The 24,372-nt window shown below is 44.3% G+C and overlaps 1 protein-coding gene and 1 long non-coding RNA gene across 2 annotated transcripts in view; both read right to left on the bottom strand.

Annotated features, from left to right (window-relative positions):
* LOC128597184 (uncharacterized) overlaps nucleotides 1-24,372 on the bottom strand; it is a 116,943-nt gene that overhangs the window by 47,110 nt on the left and 45,461 nt on the right. The window lies entirely within an intron of this gene.
* IGFBP7 (insulin like growth factor binding protein 7) overlaps nucleotides 1-24,372 on the bottom strand; it is a 72,437-nt gene that overhangs the window by 47,110 nt on the left and 955 nt on the right. The window lies entirely within an intron of this gene.

Raw genomic sequence — 24,372 nt, 5'->3', positions numbered from 1 at the left:
TGGAAAGTTCCCAGCCAAGTTGACAGGGCTGGAGAAGACCAGCTCCACTACCCCTCCTGCCAACTTGGGAGCTGCCACCTGGGTAAAGCTGGCTCCTGTCCACAGGGTCCCCGATCCTCCTGCTGCAGTTGCCTGTTTGTTTTTGTCCCGAGTGTCATTGTTCAGCACTGATGATTAATGCCTTCCATTGAGGGTAAGAAAAATGACCTTGCTGTCCCCACAAGTGGGGATCATTTATTCTGTCTACAAAAGAAGCACACAACTATTTGGCTCACCTTGGAGTATTTTCTCGCTGCGGTCTTGTTAACTCCCATCCCTTCTGCAAGCAAAGTTCACATTGCCTAGCGATCTCCATTTTTGTTTTTTGAAAAAGAAAACAAATTGCAGGTGCCTTACTGCATTTTGTGTTGCTAAAATTCACATCCCGCTGTACTTTATTAGTAAAATCCTTTTATTTCCCACATTTCAACAGTGCTGGATGGGATGCAAATAAAACCATTTCTGTTTTCCAGTCGAACAGCCATGGATAAAAAAAAGAACAGTGCCTTGCTTGTCTCATGTTACATATTAACGCGGTCCTCCTTTGCTGAGGTTCTTTAAGGTAGGTGCACTTTAGAAAGTTAAATGACTGACAGAATAATTACCCTGGCACTCCAAGGCCAATGCAAATGCTGGGCTATAGCCTTCACTTGAATTTTGTCTAGAAGCTTCAGTCTTAAAGAACGTAATAGAAAATGAAATGCAAAGGGAAAGAAATTTCCCAATTTCTCCACTAAGATGTAATAAAAAAAAAAATTAATAGAGCTCAAGGGAAAGAGAAAGCTCGAAAGTCAAGTTCTATACTTGACTTTCAATGTCTACACATACTTGTGATTTCAAAATGAGATCATTTCTCCACCTGCTTAAGGTTCAAAGGCGGGGAATGGACCCACATTCGTCCTGAGGGGCCTGGCCTACAGGGGGTAAGGACAGAGACAGCTGAGAGCACTGGTTGCAGACACACCGATGGTTTTACTAAAGTTGATGCCAGCACCTTTTCTTCCAAAATTGAACCTTCCTCTTTTCATTTAGAGGGAGCTTGCTCAGCGACACTCATTTTTCTTACCTTTTTACTTAGAATTGACCAGAGAGATTGTCATCTTACCCACCCCACCCCCAAGCAGACAAACCAAACGGCTGATGGGGAGGGAAGGGCTCTGCACCACGTGTAAGCACCCTGGGTCACGGGAACTCTGTCGCTCACCTTCAGCCCGGGAAGGGGAAAATGGGATTCTACACCCCCTCTCACTCTCCAGCCCCTCCTCCTGTCCCTGGCCCATGTTCCCAGAATCCCCAGTGATGCCATCCGGTCCTTCTCACCTCTCCTCCCTCTGAAGTCAACACCCATTTCCTCCACAGAGCTTCCCCTTTTTGTCAGCACAGGAAGTGAGAATCCCAACCTGGGTACTCAAAGTGGGTCTTGAGTGGATACTTTCTAGAACATTCTTGGCCTCAGCGGGGGGCCCAGGGAAACTGCCCTCAACAGGTCCAATGTTAGTTTAAAACTGACTTGGTAATCACTTTGGAATTGCCCGTTTTTCACAGAGCCTGTCCCTTTTCTGCTTTGGCTTGTACCCAGCTATGAAAGCCTGTTAGGGTATTAAACATGACTGTGCTAAAATGCTTAAGAATTAGGGCAGGAGGAAGCTAATGTTTAGATTTATCCCCCTCCAACCCCTCCCTCTCATGCCATAGAGCACATATTTTCCCCTTAGAAAGGAAAACATTCCTGACCCCTGTTTAAATGTTTATCAGAAGTTGTCTGGACTTGCAGAGTCCCTGAAGTCACATTCTTCATTAGTCACATCCTTCTGGATTTGTGGGGCGACGCTGCTACCAGGACTGTTTGGTCAGAAACCACTGGTGGTGGAAGCGTCAACTCCCACCAGGGATTTTCTTTTTGGTTTTTGGCCGGGGCTGGGTTTGAACCCGCCACCTCCGGCATATGGGACCGGCACCCTACTCCTTGAGCCACAGGCGCTGCCCCCACCAGGGATTTTCACGTAGCCCAAACCCAAGCAGAAGCTGAGTAAAGAACTTGAGCTTCAGCAATGGTGGCAGGACTTCAGTTTTGAGTATGTATGAAAAAATTTTTGAGGGCATCACTCTGATGCCCTCGGTAGAGTGCCATAGCATCATAGCTCACAGCAACCTCAGACTCCTGGGCTCAAGGAATCCCCTTGCCTCAGCCTCCCAAGTAGCTGTGACTACAGGAGCCTGCCACATCATCTGGCTAGTTTTTCTATTTTTAGTAAAGACAGGGGTCTCACTCTTGCTCAGGCTGGTCTTGAACTCCTGAGCTCAAGCAATCTATCCGCCTTGGCCTTCCAGAGTGCTGAAATTACAGGCGTGAGCCACCCTGCCCAGCTTGTGTTGTCTATTTTTAGGAGGGGATTGAATTCAGGGAAATCAACACCCAGCTGCTACCACAGCTCCATTAAACGGTAGCCTCCTGCAGACTGAAGGCTGTTCTGTGCCCCAGAGCACCAGGGCGGCACCCTACACATAGGAAACCCATATTTGACTGATAAATGAGTCATTCCTAATTTCTAGATCTTTTGGCAGGGTGACAGGATGCTTCCTTGTACTCATTAAAGTGATTGATGGATAACATAAAAGCTGCCATCATTACCTGGACTAATACCTTCCCAGCCAATATTTAACGTGAGCTCCTAGACGGAAGAACACTGTCAACTTTTTTTTTTTTTGTAGAGACAGAGTCTCACTGTACCGCCCTCGGGTAGAGTGCCAAGAGGTCACATGGCTCACAGCAACCTCTAACTCTTGGGCTTAAGCGATTCTCTTGCCTCAGCCTCCCGAGCAGCTGGGACTACAGGCGCCCACCACAACGCCCGGCTATTTTTTTGTTGCAGTTTGGCGGGGGCTGGGTTTGAACCCACCACACTCGGCATATGGGGCCGGCGCCCTACTCACTGAGCCACAGGCGTCGCCCTGAACACTGTCAACTCTTGATTACCTAGCTAATGAAAGGTGGAACAGGAACAGATGATCGCAGATGGATGCTGATTTTAAAGTACATTTTATTTTTTCCTGTGCATGAATTTGTTGTAGCAGATTTCCTAACTGATTGTTCGGTCCAGGGTAACACTGCAACATAGCAGTTCCCAGGTGTTATTTGCTGGTAGTGATCTGAAGGGAAGAGGGTGGCCCAGAGGAACATGGGTGGCCTGTCCAAAAGCAAACATTTGATGCAGATGCACTCAAGGCAGTTAACTAATTGTGCATATTTGATTTTTTTTTTTTTTTTGAAACAGAGTTTCACTTTGTTGCCCTCGGTAGAGTGCCGTAGCATCACAGCTCACAGCAACCTCAAAGTCTTGGGCTTAAGCGATTCTCTTGCCTCAGCCTCCCAAGTAGCTGGGACTACAAGCACCTGCTGCAACACCTGGCTGTTTTTTTTTTTTTTTTTTTTGTAGTTGTCATTGTTGTTTGGCAGGCCCTGGCTGGGTTTGAACTTGTCAGCCTCCATGTATGTGGCTGGTGCCCTAACCACTGAGCTATGGGCGCCGAGCCATAATTGGGCATATTTGAGACTAGTTGCTAAGGTAACCGGGAAAGTCAAAGGGAATGAAATCCTGCATTCCTACAGGGCAGTGTTTTCAAACTTTCTTATCTCACAGTACACTTGAATCTATAGTTGAACTTCCACGGCACACTTAAATTATGTTGATAAAAAAGTGTAAAAAAAGGAATATACTTATCGTGCTTTGAACTTCTTTCAAAAATAATTTAATTAATGATCTTTAAAAATTTTCGTGGCACACCTAAGATCCTCTCAGGGCACACCAGTTGAGAATCTCTGATACAGGGTGTTATGGTTACAAAGGCTTCAACTCCATGACTTCATTTATTTCCATCACTGTCATCCTGACCTTTCAATGCAGGCCCTGCTAGCTCCATTTTATAGGGGAGGAAACGGAGGGGCCGACAGACGTGTATGTGCTAATAATCGCACTCAAGTCACGGCAGCATGAGGACTCAGATGCTTTCCTTCTAAGCTCAGTGCTTTCTGCAACACTATAGCTATACCTGAGGGGTGTGGTGATGAAAACTGTCTCAACTCTCATGTTGGAGGAAGGGAGGATGTAAAGTTGAATATATAAAAAGGAAGAGGTTCTGGACTACTTTGGACAAGAGCAGCCCTCGTTTTCTCTATGCTGCGCACAACCTGCTACACCACTCCTACCATTCCCAGTTTCTGCCTCGACCCTGCATCACCACATTTCCAGGTATCCCTTTAAAAAAGAGAGAGAGAGAGAGAGAGAGAATGAAGGGAAGGTACCATGGTACGACATTTGAGGGCTGTTCCAGAAGTAGTCCCTGCTGTGTGCCAGGCACTATGTGTGAATCCTCACAGAAGGAAGGCTAGTATCATCACCAAGATTTTGGGCAGGCAATATTGCCCCCATGTTACAGATGATAAGACTGAGGTTCAGAGAAGTAACTTGCCCAAGATCATGCATTTGGTAAGTGAAAAAGAGTGGGGATTGGAACCCATATTCTCCTAAACATAAATCCCTGAAATATGTATGATTTAAATAAGCATAAAAATGCTACCACAATTAGAAATTCACTGCACTTAGACCTGAGGGTGAGTTGAAGTTCAGACAATTTATAAATATTAAAGTATAATGTTTCTTAGCATGTATTCATGCATACACAATAAAAAAACCTTTTCCTATTTCTTGATTTTTTTTTTAAGACAGGGTCTCTGTCTTGTGCCAGGGCTAGAGAGTGCAGTGGCATCATCACAGATCACTGTGACCTCAAACTTCTGGGCTCACATGATTGTCCTACCTCAACCTCCTGAATAGCTGGGACTACAGGTGTGCACTCCTATGCCTGGTTAATTTTTTTTTTTTTTGGTTAGTATTTTCTAATTTTTTGTAGAGATGCATCGTGATACTGCTCAGGCTGGTCTCAAACTCCTGGCCTTGGGCTCCCAAAGTGCTGGGATTATAGGTGTGAGCCACTGCACTTGGCCCTGAGTTAATTTTAGATCATCCCTTTCCACACTAATCAAGAAGGACCCCTCAACCCTGGTAGCCATCATTTCTGTGAAAGAAACCATTGAGTGAAATGTCATTTATTTCAACATGGTCTCTATAAATATCTTTCACACTTTTCAGATAGGGCTTCTCCCCTAGCTGAAATTTTGGGAATGACTCATTTTGCTCCAAAGCTTTTCACTTGCTTTCCCCCAGTCATGACCTACTTTATCATCTAGTTGTCAAGACTGAAAGTTACAGTTCAGTGAAGTCTGATGGGGTCTGTGGTCTCTTAAAACACTAAACTTCTAGTCACTGTTTCTTTTTTTTTTTGTAGAGACAGAGTCTCACTGTACCGCCCTCGGGTAGAGTGCCGTGGCGTCACACGGCTCACAGCAACCTCTAACTCTTGGGCTTACGCGATTCTCTTGCCTCAGCCTCCTGAGTAGCTGGGACTACAGGCGCCCGCCACAACGCCCGGCTATTTTTTTGTTGCAGTTTGGCCGGGGTTGGGTTTGAACCCACCACCCTCGGCATATGGGGCTGGCGCCCTACTCACTGAGCCACAGGTACCGCCCTCTAGTCACTCTTTCAATTCACCTTCAGCAACTGTCTGAAATAAAGTTAAAAAGAGGAGCTGGAGTAGGCCCCATATGCCAGAGGTGGTGGGTTCAAACCAAGCCCTGGCCAAAAACTGCAAAAAAAAAAAAAAAAAAAAAAAGTAAAAATGGGTGGCACCTGTGGCTCAGGAAGTAGGGCGCTGGTCCCATATAACAAGGGTGGCAGGTTCGAACCCAACCCTGGTCAAAACTGCAAAAAAGAAAAAGAAAAAAAAAAAGTAAAAAGAGGAGCTGCTGCCAGCTACAGCGGACTCTGCAGCAGGCTGCCCTCCCCCACATTCCCTATCTTCTCTGCCTCTTTTGCCACCAGGCATGGTCAGGCGACCATTTTTTGGCCAATGAAATCAGGCCGAAATCTGCTGAGTTTGAGCCTCAGGGAAAGCATTTGCTCACCCTGGTACAATGGACACATGGCTGGTACTCCCCTTTTCTCTATCCCTTCTAAATGTCTTTATGAGGACTCCAAGATTACAGGCACGGCCGCCTTCTTGCCACCTTAAGTATAAAGACAAGCCCGGTGTGGTGGCTCACGCCTGTAATCCCAGCACTCTGGGAGGCTGAGACAGGTGGATTGCCTGAGCTCCCAGCCTCTGAGCCAGAGCGAGACCTCGTCTCTAAAAAAAAATAGCTGGGCATTGTGGTGGATGCCTGTAGTCCCAGTTACTCGGGAGGCTGAGGCAAGAGAATCACTTGAGCTCAAGAGCTCGAGGTTACCGTGAGCCATGGCGCCAGGGCACTCTACCCAGCGTGACACAGTGAGACTCTGTCTCCTCCCAAAACAAAAAAAGTATAAAGACAAAAGCCAACATGGAAAGGATGATGGAGCAGAAAGAAAGAAAGAACCTGGGCTCCAACAGCCTGGTGAGCAGTTAACCCCACACCAGCAACTATCTACACCTGAACTCCTGATTCTGCAGCAAATAAACCTCATTCTGATGATCAAGCCACTGCCGCCGGGGCTTCCCTTACTTGCATCTGAACACATCTCCTCTCTGCTCATCCATCTGCTTTTCCTCATCCCCAAATCCCATCATCTCCTGGTGTTTTGAGGGGACTAATACAGAAAAACACCTTTATATCAGGTACAGACTTATGGACCTAACAGTATTTATAAACGTAAATGTCATAATTATACAACTGATGCAGAGCATTGCTGTGAGACGTCCCTTCATTTCTGTTTGGCTAAGGATTTTTTGGGTCAACTGCCGTGAGAAATCTATTATTTCCTGCTTTCTTTGGCAGTGTTGGAGTTAGGCCTTCTAGTTCTTATGAGATCCCTTGTTGGTGTTTCACATTTTTACATTTTAGTTACTGTGGATGCATAAAGTTTGTGCCAACGTCTGGGGAACACCCTGTTGGTTTGAAGGACTCACATTCTTATTCTGCAGCGTGGAAACACATGTGAAAAAACAACAATGAAATCTCCCAGATGGCTCCACTGTATTCCGACTGATTGAGAATTTAATGTGTTCTTCACAAAGTACTTATGCTCTTCGGTGAGATAGGATTCATCTTTAGAAAACCTACATGAAAGCAGCGATTTATTTGATTACCTTTTCTAATTTACATTTTTCTCGGAGCATGAGACTATACATTGATTGTTTTATTCAGCACAGCTTACAGACCCAGGCAGTGGGTCTGTAAGTGGGATTACAGACCCACCCAACTTGTAATCAACCAAGTTGATCATGAGGACTTGGGGGATCATTCTGTCGCGTGCCCCAACCTGGAGTTTAAGTTATTGTAATTCACCAAAACAATAGCCGTGGATTCTCTGGATAAGTTTCTTCAAAAATTCAGATGTGGTTTAACAAAACAAGCCCAAGTACACACATTTCCACAACTGCTGATGATCAGAGTAGCGGGAGATCACGGATGACGCAGAATTTCCACCAAATAGGAAACTCAAATGACAGATGAAGAATTATGAATGAATGAACAACGCATCATCGCATATTTAACAAGCTCTGACCCTGAATTTTAGCTCCTTCTGGACTGAAATGTGAGCACTGGTGTGTGTGTGCTGTGCACACACCAACTCACGTGAACTCTCTGTCCCAGCTCCCCTCACTTCCCATTAAGAGGACCTTTGCCTGGGCACTGCAAACCCACGGAAGCGTGGTCACCTAATTCCTCATGTGAGGATCATACTTTGCCACAGGGCTCTTTTGAGGACTAAAAGGATGACATGCATATGAATGTATGTCAAAATGCTTATACATGGTGCTCTGCTATTATTTCTATCTCCTGGTCAAATACGGGAAAAATTCTGCTTGAAAATTCACACGCAGCTTCTGCACCTCATAAATACATTCTCTGAGCTGTTTACTGCCTTACAAAGGACCGCTGATGCCGACTGTGCTGGAGGTCAGAGGATTAGAGAAAGAGAAACAAGGCTTGGGCAGCCTCTTTAAGGACCCAAGGAGAGGTTCAAGGTCACGTGTGGTAGAATGTTCTAAGCACTCTAGTTTTGATAAGTGGAGCAGGCCCCAGACTATGCCAGAGAGCTGGAGAATAACAGAGCTTTGCAGAAACTAAGAGGAAACAAGTGGGCCAACCCTGGCCTCAGTACGATGTAGGGAACTTGTATTTGAAGAGGTGCTGGCAATCAACTGGATGCAGTCAAATAGAAGAGTAAAAACCTTTCTTTTTCTTCTGTGAAGAAATCTTAAGGACAAACCCTCCACATTTCAGTAAGTTTTTCCTGTTTACATCTCATGCAGGCAGATGGTTCCCCTTAAAACAGACATTTTCAAGATAATCTTGCAGGGACGCAGATGTTCTTCTGGGAACCCCAGTTCAATTATGGACAAAGGAATCTTCTTTCCATCTTTCTTTTCTCAAGAGATGTTTGACCAGCCAAATTAGACTTCAGCAAAACGAAAGTATTACAGCAAACACATTCTTTCTGCTCTTGCTGGAAGAATTCTACGTGGTCTGAGCTAGAAACTGCCTAGGCCTGGAAATCTCAGATGTAAACTAGAGAACCCTAGAGAACGGAGAGGGTCTTTTCTGGCCAGTAATTGCAAAATTTATAAACAGGAACGAGGAGGACGCAGGCGCGAATCTCATTGGTCTCTTTACCATTGAAAACAAGCAGCTGCGATACAAATCAGAGGGTAATTAAATGATCATTTTGACTGTGTTTTAGAATGTTTCGCTTTTTGCCTTTTTTTCTTTTTTAGGATAAAATGTGTCTTGATTCTTTAGAAGGGATTCATTTTTAAATTGGAATCACCAATACAGGCAGTCCTTGGGTTACAAAGAAGACAGGTTCTAAAGGTTTGTTCTTGAGTTGAATTGTAAGTTAGAACAGGTACATCTCCCTAGTACCTATAATAGGCCCCCTCTGTAAGTGTGAGTAGCATGTCAGTCAGATGTTTGTAACTCAGGGACTGCTTGTATGTATCAAAAATTTTAAGAAATGGTCGTAGCTTTGAATCAGTAATTCCATCTTAGATGTATGCTAAAGAAATAATGCAGAAGAAAGAAGATCTTTGTCTAAAAATGTGAATTAAAAAGTTAATTTATGACAGAGGAAAAGCTGGAGTATATTAGGGTTCATCAAATAAGTATCTTTATATATAGATATATATAAAATATCATATATAGATATACAAGTATTTTATATAAAATATTTTAAAACTCATTGAAAATATTAGTTATAAATTAAAAAACAAGAGGTAAAAATATATGTATTATTATTTTTTTTTTTGTAGCCCTTTTTTTTTGTAGCACTTTGTTGCCCTCAGTAGTATGCCGTGGCGTCACACAGCTCACAGCAACCTCCAACTCTTGGGCTTAGGTGAGTCTCTCACCTCAGCCTCCTGAGCAACTGGGACTACAGTTGCTACTGGGACTACAACAGGTGCCCGCCACAACGCCTGGTTATTTTTTTGTTGCAGTTTGGCTGGGGCCGGGTTTGAACCCGCCACCCTCGGTATATGGGGCCAGTGCCCTTCACACTGAGCCACAGGCGCCGCCCCCAAATAGATGTATTTTGTGATCAAAACAATCATGTTATGTGTACCTAGAAAAAAAGACTAGAATGGCATACAATATTAACAATGTCTTTGATTTCAAAGACTCCTACACATTTCTGTAACAGCAGTTTCTAATAACAAAAACCAGCTTTAGTGAAAATGAAATTAAACTAGCTTGCAGTCCCAGGACACGCAGAAGCTTCATAGCAGCTGAAATTAATTAATGAGGATACGTGCAGTCTAGAATTTAAAATCCATTCTGGTTTGTCCATAAAAGCTAAACTTTTTTTTTCTTTTTGGTTTTTGGCCAGGACTAGGTTTGAACCTGTCACCTCTGGCATATGGGACCGGCACCCTACTCCTTGAGCCACAGGCGCCACCCTTTTTTTTTTTTTTTTAGAGAGAGAGACACACAGTTTTACTCCATCACTCCAGCTAGAGTCCAATGGCATCATAGCTCACTGCGACCTCTTAACTCCTGGGCTTGCCCTGCCCCAGCCTCCTGGGTAGCTGAGACTACAGATGCCTGCCACCACACACGGCTAATTTTTCTTTCTTTCTTTTCTTTTTTTTTTTTTGTAGAGATGGGCTCTTGCTATTTTGCTCAGGCTGGTCTCAAACTTCTGACCTTGAGTGATCCTCCCAGCTCAGCCTCCCCAAGTGCTGGGATTACACATGTGAGCCACTGTGCCTGGCCCAAAAAGCGAAACGTCTGATAATGAACTATTGAAGACAGTATGGGATACTGAAAAACAGTATCCTCATCATCTCACGGGTCATTGCACCTATTTAAAATTTGGTTTTTATACATTTGCCAGGGAACTAGGTGAAGTGAAGTGAACTTCCTGCACACTCCTTTTTCTAAGAGATTTAAACACAATCTTTAAGAGTCTTTGGATCGATATTCTCTCCTTAGCTCAATTCTGAGCAAAGGTAAGGTTCACTCTTCTCCATTCTAGAATGTCACTTTGGGTGAAGTAATAACTAATTCATTTACATACTACACGTCTAATCACTGTTCATAAGGTCACAGAGTCTACATTCAGATTATAATGCATTCGTAAGCCACACATCTCAATATACCTTTGTTCATTTATTTACCTTCCAGTAGAAATTACATGAAAAATATGCTTCCGATGATTAAAAGCAAAGGGTTGGGGGCGGCACCTGTGGCTTAGTGAGTAGGGCGCCGGTCCCATATGCCGGAGGTGGCGGGTTCAAACCCAGCCCCGGCCAAAAACCACAAAAAAAAAAAAAAAGCAAAGGGTTGAGGGGTGTGTGTGCAGACTTCCCTCCTAGGTGTTGCTACTGACTTCTCTTATACAGCAGCTCCCCTGTTTTGAGTCTAACTGCCTTTTCTGCCTTCCCACTATTTACAAACCACCAGGATGGACCACAGCTTTGCACAGCGTGGCTCAAAAGTTGCTCCTGAAGTTTCCATAGACAGGGAAAATGGGAAATTGTAGCTAAGTGTACCTTTATTTATAAAAGATCCAACACAAAATTTTATAAAATATGTACAAACTAGCCTCTACGTGTTGGCCGCCCCTTTGCAAAATTTTATAATGAATATTTTGTAAATGTAGGTATATTTAGTGGTCATTTGCCATTGTTCCCAGGTAGTTTTGATTTTCAGGGAGACTTTTGGGACACACTGTAGTGCCTCTCTCATGGGGTAATTTCCTTATGGGCCCTAGCACAGCGTTTATAAAAAGCAGCCACTGGATGTGAGTGATAAGGATTTTTTCTTTCTTTTTTTTTTTTTTGCAGTTTTTGGCCAGGGCTGGGTTTGAACCCGCCACCTCCAGCGCAAGGGGCCAGTGCCCTACTCCTTTGAGCCACAGGTGCTGCCCGAGTGATGAGGATTTATTGTAATTTTTCACTTCTAGTAACAGTGAAGAACCAGATCATCTTTTTTCTTTCTTTTTTGGAGACGGAGTCTCACTCTGTCACCCTGGGCAGAGTGCCGTGTCAGCACAACTCACAGCAACCTCAACCTCAAACTCCTGGGCTCAAGCAATCCTCTTGCCTCAGCCTCCCAAGTAGCTGGGACGATAAGTGCTCATCACCACAATCAGCTAACTTTTCTATTTTTACTATAGACAGGGTCTCCCTCTTTTTCAGGCTGGTCTGAACAGAGCCAAGTTAGTAAGGAATTATAGTACAAAGTAAGTACAAGTGCTGTTGGGAAAAGATGCCAAGCAGGACAGTCTTGCCCAAGTACAGGGGATTCTACTCTCAACTGAGGGACCTATCAGCTGAGGAGAGCCACCTCCCTCTAGTAAAGATTCCAGAGGGGTGATAGAGAGGGGTGGGCTTCCATCAGTGTGAAGGACCACCTTTCCAACAGGCCACACAATAAGTCCATCTTAAATCACTCATTCATTTATTCAGCAAGTACGTTTTGAGTAACTGCCACATCCCAAGGGCTCTTTAGACACTGGGGATTCAACAGTGAACAAAACAGATGAAAGGCCCTGGGCTCGTGGAATGTACGTTCTGGGTAAGTAATTGAAAGATTGGCTCATATAGCTTTAGGTGAATATTTTTCTTAATGTATTGTGATACCCAAACTTTTGTTTGTTTTTTGAGACAGTCTCACTCTGTCATCCTGAGAAGAGTGCTGTGGCATCACAGCTCACAGCAACCTCAACCTCTTGGGCTCAAGCAATCCCTTTGCTTCAGCCTCCTGAGTAGATGGGACTATAGGTGCCCAGGACAGCACCTGGCTAGTTTTTCTATTTTTAGTAGAGATGTGGTCTCACTCTTACTCCAGCTGGTCTGGAACTCCTGAGCTCAAGCAATCCACCTGTCTCTGCCTCCCAGAATGCTAGGATTATAGGTGTGAGCCACTGTGCCTGGCCCCGTACCTAAATTAAAAAAAAAAAAATCCCAACAATACTGACATATTTCCATTTTCAGAAAAGATCACTGACACAGCCAAGGACAGAAGCGTGTACTGAGTGACTTTCTACGTCTCCTACTTCCCACGGTGCACTAGATATTCTGTAAAGTCCTCCTGTTGCAAAATAGCAGAAGCTGGATAAACTAATCAAAAATCGGCCCATTGTTATTACGATTATCCCAAGGGAAGAAGGCATCCTTGAAGTGACTTGAACTCTTTTTAGAACAATGGTTCTGAACTAGAGCTGGGCATCATATCATCTGGAAAGTTTTAAAAAGTTCTGCTGCCCAGGTCACATCCAAACCAATTAAATCAGAATCTTGGAGTGGAACTCTGGCGTCAGCATTTGGTAAAGGTCCCCCGGGGAGTCAGATGTGCAGTTACAGAGGAAGGCAGCTGCTTTGGAAGGTGATGGAGTGGGTGGTACATGGGGAGGTGACAGTCCCAACGTTCTGCCAGTTTCACTCAAAACTACTGATGCTGGTGGATCTGACAAGTTACCCAGCTTACTGAACCCCTCTCCACCCCATACTGGGAGGTGAATATGATCACCTCTCAGATAGACAGAAAGAACCAACCTATGTGGGCACCTTCCTAAGCTTAAATACACCTTGGTTATCATGGAAAGTTTTGACTTTTTTTTGGCTGGGGCTGGGTTTGAACCCGCCACCTCCGGTATATGGGGCCGGCACCCTACTCCTTGAGCCACAGGCGCTACCTGAAAGTTTTGACTTTTAAATGAGTTCCTGCTAAGCTGAGGTTACACACAAAGCCAAAGAGGAGACACACAAATCCAGCTGGACTCTATTGTTTTCTCCAAGACTCTAAAAGCCAAAGAGAATACCCAGTGTCAACCTAATGGGCCTAATTATTCTCTTTTTTTCTGCCAAGCTCTGTGACTCTGATTTACATGCCTCTTTGGAGCCAATAGTTCAAACTTTTTTTTCTTTCAGGAACCATTCAATAAAAATTATTGTTTTTTTTTCGTTGTTGTTGTTTTGTTTTTTGAAACAGAGTTTCACTATGTCACTCTCTGTAGAGTGCTGTGGCGTCACAGCGCACAGCAACCTCAAACTCTTGGGCTTAAGTGATTCTCTTGCCTCAGCCTCCCAAGTAGCTGGGACTACAGGCGCCCGCCACAACGCCCGGCTACTTTTTGATTGTAGTTGTCATTGTTGTTTGGGAAGCCCAGGCTGGATTTGAACCTGCCAGCTCCGGAGTATGTGGCTGGTGCCTTGGCCGCTGAGCTACAGGTGCTGAGCCAACAAAAATTATTGTTATTGTATCTGTTCTGTAGATAAGAAAATGATAAATGAAGGAGGTTAGCATTACATAACAGTGAAATGGCAGAGGGGGATTTGACTGCAAAGGTCACCTTCTTAACCACTCTGCTGTGTTTCCTGCCATACATCAGTTACTCTTGGCGGCTGGGTGACCCAGCATAAAGAGCTGAAGGCAACTGATAGGGACCGGGCTGGAGTCAGCCTTGGAGACCAAGCTCATTCATAGTCAGGGATTGTGACTACCTTGTTTACTCTTGACCTTGTTCTGAGAAGGGCAAAACGCTTGGGGCTGATGTATGGAGTTCATTAGGGTCCTAAGACATCTCAAAAATCTTCACCCCAAGGGAACGTCAAGAAAAGAAGAGCTGAGTTTCTCTGCTGGATGGTGCGAGCCTAGTTGACTGCCTTTTGGAGGCGGCAGGCCAAGTGTCTGCCTGTTCTGGGTTTGGGGACAATGTCAGGGGTGGCTCTTGAGTCTGGAGAGGGAGTGTGGGGCAACAGAGTGAGCAGGACTCAGCACTTAACCAAGCTACTATTTGGTACTCTGTAACTAAGACAGGGTTGGGGGTGTGTGCAGAAAGCAAACCACATTTCTTTGAGCTCTGTCGGACAGTAAAAAGAGGCAGCATGGAATAATAGGACAGGCAGAGTGGGTGAAAGAAAAGGTGGCCTCAGATGAGAGTTCATCAGGAGCAGGGGTGAGAGATGGGCCTCTTACTTTCCCCATCACCACTGGGTCCAGAACAGGCCGCCCTGCCCTGCCCTGCCCTGACAGTTATCATCAAGTGAACCAAAGTCTCGCATGGTGCAGGAAGAGCTAAGTCAGATCCACTTCTGCTTCCTGCGCAGAGGCTCTGATCTCAGACGCACCTGAGCAGAGAGGGGCCTCTGGCTCGGAAGCCCTGGCCTGTCGAACATCAGCAGCGTCGTGATCTCCGCCCCAGCCTGCCCTCCTGCTGGGCTGGGCATCTTTAACAAGCATCCACGCAGCATGGATCCCGGCTGCGCCTTCTCTGACGCAGAATGCTGCTGCGTAAGCATTTCAGCCTCCATCAAGTGCTCTGTGGCTTCCTGAGGGGGCTCGTTCAGAAAGCAGGGGGACACTGTGATTGCTGCAGCTGCTGTTGAGATTCACTTTCGGCTTTCTGTTCCCCGAGCAGAAAGTTCTGAAAGCTCCCACAGGGCCGGAGCATCCTTTACACCCTGCAGGCTTGGGCTACTCTGACAAATTCCTGAAGCCTCCTTTCTGTGTGGTCTCTTTCAAAACCTCCTGAAGGTTCCAGGAGATCTTTTTCTTGATAATTTTTTTTTTCCCTTCCTTGCTTGGGGTCGTGCCAGAAAAAAAGCAGAACAGATGTCAGATCTAAAGCTTCTCCAATTCAACAACTTGCCGACTTGCCGGCTGGCCTGCTATTCTTCCATGATGTAAATGAAATGCCTTTGAACCTTTCTCACTCAGGGAAAAAGACAAGCCTCTGTAGAAGCTGGAGACATCCCTTCTTCAAGCAAAACAACATGAAAAGAACAGGGTGATAAAGAGTCAGCTGCCTCTGGTCTTATAAGAAAAGCACTCTTCCCCCCCACCCAGAAAGTCAAAATGGACTATGCTTAATTAATTTCTCAAACCCCTGCTTGAATTTTCCTTCTTCAAGTTGTCACCTGGCTGACAAAAATATATGCTTCAGTTCCTAAAACAGTAGCCTGATGAGGAACCACAGTTTAGATGTGGGGTAAATATTATTCAAGCTGGGAAAACTGATGGTAGAACAGGGCTGGGGTCAGGAATCAAGGTTAATAAACACTCAGGGTTAAACCCTCAAGTGCCAGTGAATTCTTGAGCTTGTTGACAGTTGTCTTTGTGGTTTTTCTCTACTACCCTACCCAGAGTCACCAGAAAGGCCTGGAAAATGATCAAACAGCACACACAAATGTTATGCTCCAAGGGGTCTTGCTTGGGCAAACATTCATGCCAGCAGCCCCAGCACTCTGAGTTTTCAAGACCCTCCAGACTGTAATTGAGCGGAAGGGCCTCCGATTTCCAGGCGGGCTCTGAAGGACTGGTGTTAGACTGGTCTCAGGGGTCTGAATGTATGATCTTGAATTGTACACCAGTTCAAGTAGCCTGGGAGACATTCATGCATTTAAGAAATACCATCCTTCATTGAATGTAATATGACATTTGCTAGAAGGCCTACCAAGTGTGCCCTGAAAAGCCAATGAAACTGACATAAATGTTAGTATCCTACCTTAGTCGTATTTTATGCTCATTGAAAGAGCTTTTCTAGATCTATTTATAGACACACGACTGTGTCACGGATCCCTCGTTAATTAACACAGTGGAAATACAAGCAAAATAAATTCATTAAGGTATTCCAAAACTTTTTCGTTTTTTCTTTTCTTTTTTTTTTTTTGAGACAGAGTTTTACTTTGTCGGTAGAGTGCTGTGGCGTCCTAGCTCACAGCTCAAAGTCCTGGACCCACGTGATCCTCTTGCCTCAGCCTCCTAAGTAGCTGGACTACAGGAACCAGCCACAGTGCCTGGTTATTTTTTAGAGATAGGGTCTCCCTCTTGCTCAGGCTGGTCTCCAACTCCTGAGCTCAGGTAATCCATCTGCCTTGGCCTCCCAAAGTGCTGGGATTACAGGTGTGAGCCACCACACCTGGCCTCCAAAAACTTTTTCACCCTCAAGGATTCGACTCTTCTGAATCTTTTGTTTTAAACTTTTTTTTTGGAAATAATTTCACATTTATAGAAAAGAAGCCAGCACAGACAGCTGATGTTGTGGATCTATCCACCACATTTTGTTTTTATTTATTTATTATTTTTTATTAAATCATAACTTCGTACATTGATGCATTTATGGGGTTCAGGGTACTGCTTTGATATACAATGGGAAATGTTTACATTGAATGAAGTAACACGTCCATCACAATTATACTCATTTCTTAATAGTTTTGAAATGTACCATTGCATCAGGCACATTAGTATCCACCACATTTTGAACAGCAAGGCTATAGAAACATATCTAGCTGTAAGTACCAGAACGTCTGCTTACCAGCTGTGAGATGTCTGACCTACAGAGCCTTTATTTGGAATTTGGGATAATAATTCCCCTTACTATCCAGGGTTGTTGTGAGTAGCAAATGAGGAAAATCCACTGAAGCCCTTAGCAGACCGTCAAGTACAACACAAACATCAGTTACATTATCACTCACCACAAGACATGATGTGAAGACAGTCCTTACATTTAATGTCTAGTTAGTAATAATCTTTTTTTTTTTTTTTTGAGAAACAGTCTCACTGTGTCATCCTGGGTAGAGTGCTGTGGCATCATCATAGCTCATAGCAACCTCAAACTTCTAGCGATCGTCTTGCCTCAGCCTCCCAAGTAGCTGGGACTACTTCCTCACAATGCCTGGCTAATTTTTCCATTTTTGGTAGAGACCAGGTCTCGCTCTTTCTCGAACTTCTGAACTCAAACAATCTACCTGCCTCAGCCTCCCAGTGGCTAGGGTCACAGGCATGAGCTGCCACACCCAGCCAGTAACATTCTTTACAGTCACTTGGTACTGTGCAGTGTATACAGGGCATTCGTATCTGTTATTATAATTTGATCTTCTCTTTATTCTCAACATTTTTTTTGAGACAGAGTTTCACTCTCTCACCCTGAGTCAACTGCCATGGTGTCACAGCTCACAGCAACCTCAAATTCTTGGGCTTAAGTGATCCTCTTGCCTCAGCCTCCCAAGTAGCTGGGACTACAGGTGCCTGCCACAACACCCGGCTAGTTTTTCTACTTTAGTAGAGACAGGGTCTCACCTTTGCTCAGGCTAGTCTGGAACTCCTAAACTCAAGCAGTCTACCGGCCTCAGGCTCCCAGAGTGCTAAGATTAGAGGCATGAGCCACTGCACCCAGCTTAAATTTGACCTTCTCAATAATCCTGAGAAGTGTGTAGAATAAATTTTACCTCCATTTATTATATAATAATATATATAAATTGCACACTTATTTAAAATCACACATGAACTTTATGGACACCCTGTGTATATGATGCTGAAGTTTGCTATTTTTTTTTGAGACAGAGTCTTACTTTGTCGCCCTCGGTAGAGTGCTATGGCATCACAGCTCACAGCAACTTCAAACTCTTGGGTTTAAGTGATTCTCTTGCCTCAGCCCCCCAAGTAGCTGGAACTACAGGCACCTGCCACAATGCCTTGCTATTTTTTGGTTGTATTTGTCATTGTTTGGCAGGCCTGGGCTGGATTTGAACCCGCCAGCTCCGGTGTATGTGCTCCGGTGCCCTAGTCACTGAGCTATAGGCACTGAGCTATGAAGCTGAAGTTTTGAGGGTGATGCTTTTCCGTAGTAGCCGACTCTACTTTGAACATGATGGCTTGTCCTTGGCTTTGTCAATTCTCTTACTTTCAGGCACTTCAAACCATGTGAACAGGGCTTTGTCAACTATGGGTCCTAGGTATGTTTCACTTGGTCTAAACCATTCCTTTCTTATTTTCCAGATATAAAACTTCTGGGCAACTTCGGCCTGCTTTTGAAACCAGGAGCAGCTCCTCCCTGGACTTCCTAGACCACTGTCATCCCTGTCACCCTCACCTGGTGGAGACATTAAGGGGGGCAGGGCTTATGTTCAGCTTGAGCTGTTTCTAACTAACCTCATCCTGCTTTGCTTTGTAAAATGATAAAGGCAATTCAACAAATTAACTTTTTCAAAGGGGTCACATTATTTTGCTATTACTCCAACTTATAATAAAATAGAGTTCAACTACTTAACGCATCAATTTTAAGTAAAAAACAAACATCCCTCCCCCCCATTATCAAGCTGGCTTTTTTTCTTCTGACCTCCCCACTTTTCCCCTTAGAGGCCTCGTAGGGAGAGGGGTGGTCTTGATTTACCTGGAAAATCCACTTAGAAGAGGCTTGGGGATGCTTTCCCTGGACATTTCTAGCCCCTGCGCCCCTTCTCACAGAGTCAGGGGCTCACTGGGAAATCTTTAAAAGAGCCTAAAACAAGCCTGCACGCTATTTTACATACACCTGCTCCCACTTTTAAATTGCAAAGGTACTTTCATATATTCCCTGGCTTAAAAGTTCCTTTGACAACAATCAGGGTTTCCTTTGAGACAGATGTTATTTGTCTTACAATTAAAAACACAGATGAGGTCAGATCATTTGTGGGGTAGCCAGAGGTAAAGGAAGCACCATAATCTTATCCACTGTGGGGAGGAATTCAGAAGGAGGCTAGCTGGCCTTGGACTCTACCCAAGGGCATTTTGTCATTCAACTATCTGAAAGAGAGCCTTATAAGGCAGTTTCTTCTAGACGGCAAGTCTACAGTGGGCCTGGAGGGCAGGCTCTAGGGACAGGATGGAAATGCTATTTCAGGATGTCAGTCCATGCCTGCTGGGCCTCACGGTTTCTTCCCAGAGCTGCACAAAGTAAAAGGTTTAAAAGTTACAGAATCCTCCCCGGGGGTGCCCCTCCTCCCTCACACTGTTTCTCAGCTTTCCTAAGAGCTTCTCTTGAATCCCAAGAGAACAGGTTACAGCACTGGACTGTTTTTCCTGGAAAGGTTTTCCTGACTGATGTGTAATCCAAACGTACCCTGTGGCTATTTAACTCCATCTACTGAAGAACTGCAAGCCAGTTGTTCAGGCACCTTCCGTTTAATGAAATTCCCAAACTATGAAGAAACATTAGCTTGTTCTTTGGATTACTTCCGTCCGTAAGAATCTTTTTTTTTTTTTTTTGAGACAGAGTTTCACTATGTCGCCCTCTGTAGAGTACTGGAGCGTCACAGCTCACAGCTACCTCAAACTCTTTGGGCTTAAGTGATCCTCCCACCTCAGCCTCCCAAGCAGCTGGGACTACAGGAGCCTGCCACAGCGCCTGGCTATTAAAAAACTTAAATCCTTGTGACGCCTCTTCAAGGTGCCCATTTTATTTTCTAAAGTGTCTTTGGTTTTTTCAAATCTTTCCTAAAATGCAGTGATTCAAACTGCATAAAGTAATCAGTAAACGGTAGGATCTTACATCTAGAAAACCCAAAGACTCCACCAAGAGACTGTTGGAATGGATAAATACATTCAGCAAAGTCTCAGGTTATAAAATCATTGTGCGAAATCAGTATCATTCCTACACACCAGCAACAAGCAAGCTGAGAAGCAAATCCAGGACTCAGTACCATTTGCAAAAGCTACAAAGAAAATAAAATACCTAGGACTATACTTCACCTAGGAGGTGAAAGATCTCTACAAGGAGAACCACAAAACACTGAGGAAAGAAACTGCAGATGACGCAGATGGAAAAAAACATGTCTGGATGGTAGAACCAACTTCATGGTGTCTCAACTCTTTAACAGGCCACAAGGCTTCAAGAATCACTGGGCTTTTATGTGGCCAGTTGCCACCTCCGTTCACGGGCCCTGGGAAGCAATCTCATGGACTCTTCTGCTGACAACGCTGTGCTCATGTCCTTTTTTAAAAAGTTTTTTTTTTTAAAGTGATACATGTAAATTGTGTATAGTGGTGGTGTACAACATGATGTTTTAATATATGCATACGTTGTGGAATGGCTAAATGAGGTTATTTTACATAGGCATTACTTCAAACGCGTGGTTTTGTCTTTTTTGTGTGTGTGTGTGGTTAGAATACTTAAAATTTACTCTCAGCAATTTTCAAGTATTCATCAACCTCAAACTCTTGGACCCAAGTGATCCTCTTACCTCAGCCTCCCAAGTAGCTGGGACTTCAGGCACCCACCACAACGCCTAGCAATTTTTTAGAGATAGGGTCTTGCTCTTGCTCAGGCTGGTCTTGATCTCATGAACTCAAGTGATCTACCCTCTTTGACCTCCCAGAGTGGCCAAGAAAAATGTTAAAGATCATTAATTATATTATTTTCAAAAGAAGTTTAAAGCACAGAAACTATACTCTTATTTTACTCTTTTTTAACCAACTTAATCTAAGTGTGCCGTGGAAGTTTACCTATAGATTCAAGTGTGCCGTGAGATAATAAAGGTTGAAAAACACCATCTTAACTTCTTTGCTATAATGCTTTTTGTACACATAAGCACAGGACATTTGCAACGACGAGGGCTATATGCATACACAGATCCCTGGGAGAAGGTAGAGTCTGGCATGGGGGAGAGTCAGGATACATCACAGAGAAAGGGACACAGCTGACTCTTGAAGGCTGAGAAAGAGTTCAAGGGTGGAAAAGGTAAGTGAGGGAGGGTGTGATTGTGGTGCCTGTGGAGGTGGGGCCCGAATCCAAGCAGAAGCCATTGGCAAAGGCACGGAGGCCTGAAGAAATACATGCTGACATGTGAACAGCAGACACTGTGACTGGAGCACACACGGAGGTTGAGTGAAGAGGTCAGAATAACAGCATGGAGCTCTGTTGTGAAGACCCTCGTATGCCCTGCTGTGTAGTTTAAAGGTACCAAGAAGGGAGGCCTTGAGAATGACATTCTGATTCCACTAGTAACAATTAATTCTGAGGGAGAAGAGGAGATGGTCTCCAATAGAAGTAAAGCGGCTGAGATGGATTGCCAAGGAGCTCAGACTTAAAGGACCATCAACAGAAGCCCGGGCTCTACTCAAAATAGAAAAAAAACTGAGGCAAGAGGGTCACTTGAGCCCAAGAGTTGGAGGCTGCTGTGAGCTATGACACTACAGCACTGAACGCAGAGCGACAGCTTGATATTCTGTCTCAAAAAAAAAAAAAAGAAGGTATAACCAAGAATTGGAATAAAGAAGCACTATGTTCTCTTCCAATGGTGACATTTTATTATACATCTCAGCTGCCCTTCATCCAATTCGTTTTACTAAACTGAGTGGTTGAATAACTCCCTCTCACCATTATCCTTGACTTCAGGTACCTCAATAAGATCTACTCGCACTAAACTCACGAGGACAATTCCAAGACTTGAGATCATTCGCTGATGACTGTTTAGACAGATAATCACATGGACGACTTCGTCTCCTGTCACAGAGGCACACAAAACAAGCAGACCAACACTCTCCCCAGAACGTGGGTAAGCTGTGATCTCAAAGAAGAAGGGGAAGATTTGGAGTGGCTCCAGAACTCCAGGGAACATGCTCCATGAGGTGAGTTTGGAACCTGTGCGGATACTCTCTCAATTAGAGCCCCAGGTCTGGTTTCTGCATCCCTGGGTAGACGGCACCCAGCGTGGTGCTGGCAGGACCCATGGCTCAACACACACCTGGTAAGTGGGACCAACACAAGAGAAGGCAGGCTGAACGCCCAATGCCTCCTCCCCCTCAATACTCAAGTTACACTGAAGCATAAGTCAAGTTTCTTCTGAGTATAGAAACAGCTGGAGGAACATAGGAAATGCAATTCTTATATACATATATTTTTGAGACAGAGTCCCATTCTGTTGCCAGTGCTAGAGTGCAGTGGTGTCATCATAGCTCGCTGCAACCTCCAACTCCAGGGCTCAAGTGATCCTTCTGCCTTAGCCTTCTGAGTAGCTGGGACTATAGGCATCTGCCCCAATGCCTGATTTTTTCTTTTTAGTAGAGACAGGGTCTCGCTCTTGCTCAGGCTGGTCTCGAACACCTGAGCTCAAGGGATCCTCCTGCCTCAGCCTCCCAGAGAGCAGAAGTGAGCCATCGCACCTGGCTACCATTCCTAGTCTTTGCTAAGCCCCCATATTAAATGGTACAGAAGAAAATGGCACTCTGTCCAGTTGGCTTCTGTAACTGTCAAATCATATCCAGGAGTCCGGAGGAATACATCCGAGGACCCGATTTTCACCCTGTTTGTCGCTGCTGGAAGGACCTCACATTTACTTCTGCTCTCTTTTGACTTTCTCCTACAAATGGTCTCAGGCATCGGACTCCGTATCTCTTAATTTAGGCTGGTAAGCAAAGGCTAATTTATGTCAAGGTTTCCAGTTTTAGATGCTATTTTTTCCTAACATGTTCCCAGACATAAAGAAAAGCCAGGCCTGTACTCAAGGGGGTTGCAGTCTGGTGAGGTGCTGAGGGGAAGGGCGTATGTGATAACGAGATTGGGAAACAGATCGTACAATGGCTCTCAGTCTCAATATTTTCTAATTGTACTGTGTGCCTGTTTAGACATACAAGTAGCAGAAGAGAAAAAGGGATAGAATTAGCTACCGGCTAGAAAATGACAATACTCGCTCGAAGGCTCTAACCCGCTTGGATAAGGCAAGTGCCTGTCCTTTTGAAGGAGCGGGGGGATTCCCCATTGAAATGTTCATGTGAAAATCTCAATATTTGGAATGAATTTTTATTTTTTTATTGTTGGGGATTCATTGAGGGTAAGAAGAAACCAGGTTACACTGATCGTATTTGTTAGATAAAGTCCTTTTTCTAACTGTGTCTTTCCCCCCAAAGGTGTGTCACACACCGAGACTTTTTCTTTTTTTGGAGACAGAGTCTCATTATTTCACCCCGGGTAGAGTGCTGTGGCATCATAGCTCACAGCAACCTCAAACTTCTTGGGCTTAAGGGATTCTCTTGCCTCAGCCTCCCTTGTAGCTGGGACTGCAGGGCGCCCACCACAACACCCAGCTATTTTTTTGTTGTAGTTGTCATTGTTGTTTAGCAGGCCCGGGCTGGGTTCGAACCTACCAGCCCCGGTATATATGGCCGGTGCCCTAACCACTGAGCTTCAGGCACCAAACCTGGAATGAATTATTAAACAAGGCACATTTCCCTTTTCATAATGTGACTGACAAATGAGATCCAAAGGAACAAACTGACTATTTCTGTTCAAAATATATACAGATCATTTAGCTTATAATTTTCTGAGTTTACAGTGAGGAGACTATAAATAGCTAACAGGAAGTTAAATACTTTAGGGCTTTCAAAAATGACCTTTGAAATTGTTGACATAACCTATTAGCATATGGATTTCTGGGAAAAGTTCTAAGGAAAAAACTATTATTTGGAAATTCTGGAGAAAGTCCAAATTGTGTTCAAGAAGCAACAGCGGCTGTCCACTGGTACAACTGTCTCTTCTCTCTTTTTCTACCTTGGCTGGGACCGAGAGAGGAGCGGCCAACACCAAACTTCTAACTTTCCCTTGAAACTACTGCTGATGGAAAATGTTACTTCAGGCATTAGAGTTAATTTTTTTTTCCAAGTCCAGACTTTATTTATTTTCCTGTTTCATTTACGGCAAGCTTGGACTTGTTTGGAATAAAATAAACGATTAAAGTAACATCAAAGGCGTTCCTGCTGAACAGTGCATCCCGGGGACGAATTATGCAAGAAAAAACCAACAACAACCAAACCAAACCAGGAGCGCTTAAGAAAAAAAATGGTAATAAGGTTCATAACACAAACTGCATCGTGAAAACATTCTTCAAAGAGTTTGTATTTTATTTTGCCCAGAGATAATTCGCTAGATTACTGTCTGAGAATAGTAAGTGGATTATTTTCTTTAATATTAAGAAATCACGAGATCTGATATTTGAGAAATCTTACAACTTGAGCCAGTGAAAGTGGGACAAAGAACT

This window comes from Nycticebus coucang, chromosome 10, assembly GCF_027406575.1.
Source record: "Nycticebus coucang isolate mNycCou1 chromosome 10, mNycCou1.pri, whole genome shotgun sequence".
In the NCBI taxonomy this organism is placed as follows: Eukaryota; Metazoa; Chordata; class Mammalia; order Primates; family Lorisidae; genus Nycticebus; species Nycticebus coucang.
This window is presented reverse-complemented; position numbering and strand designations above follow the sequence as displayed.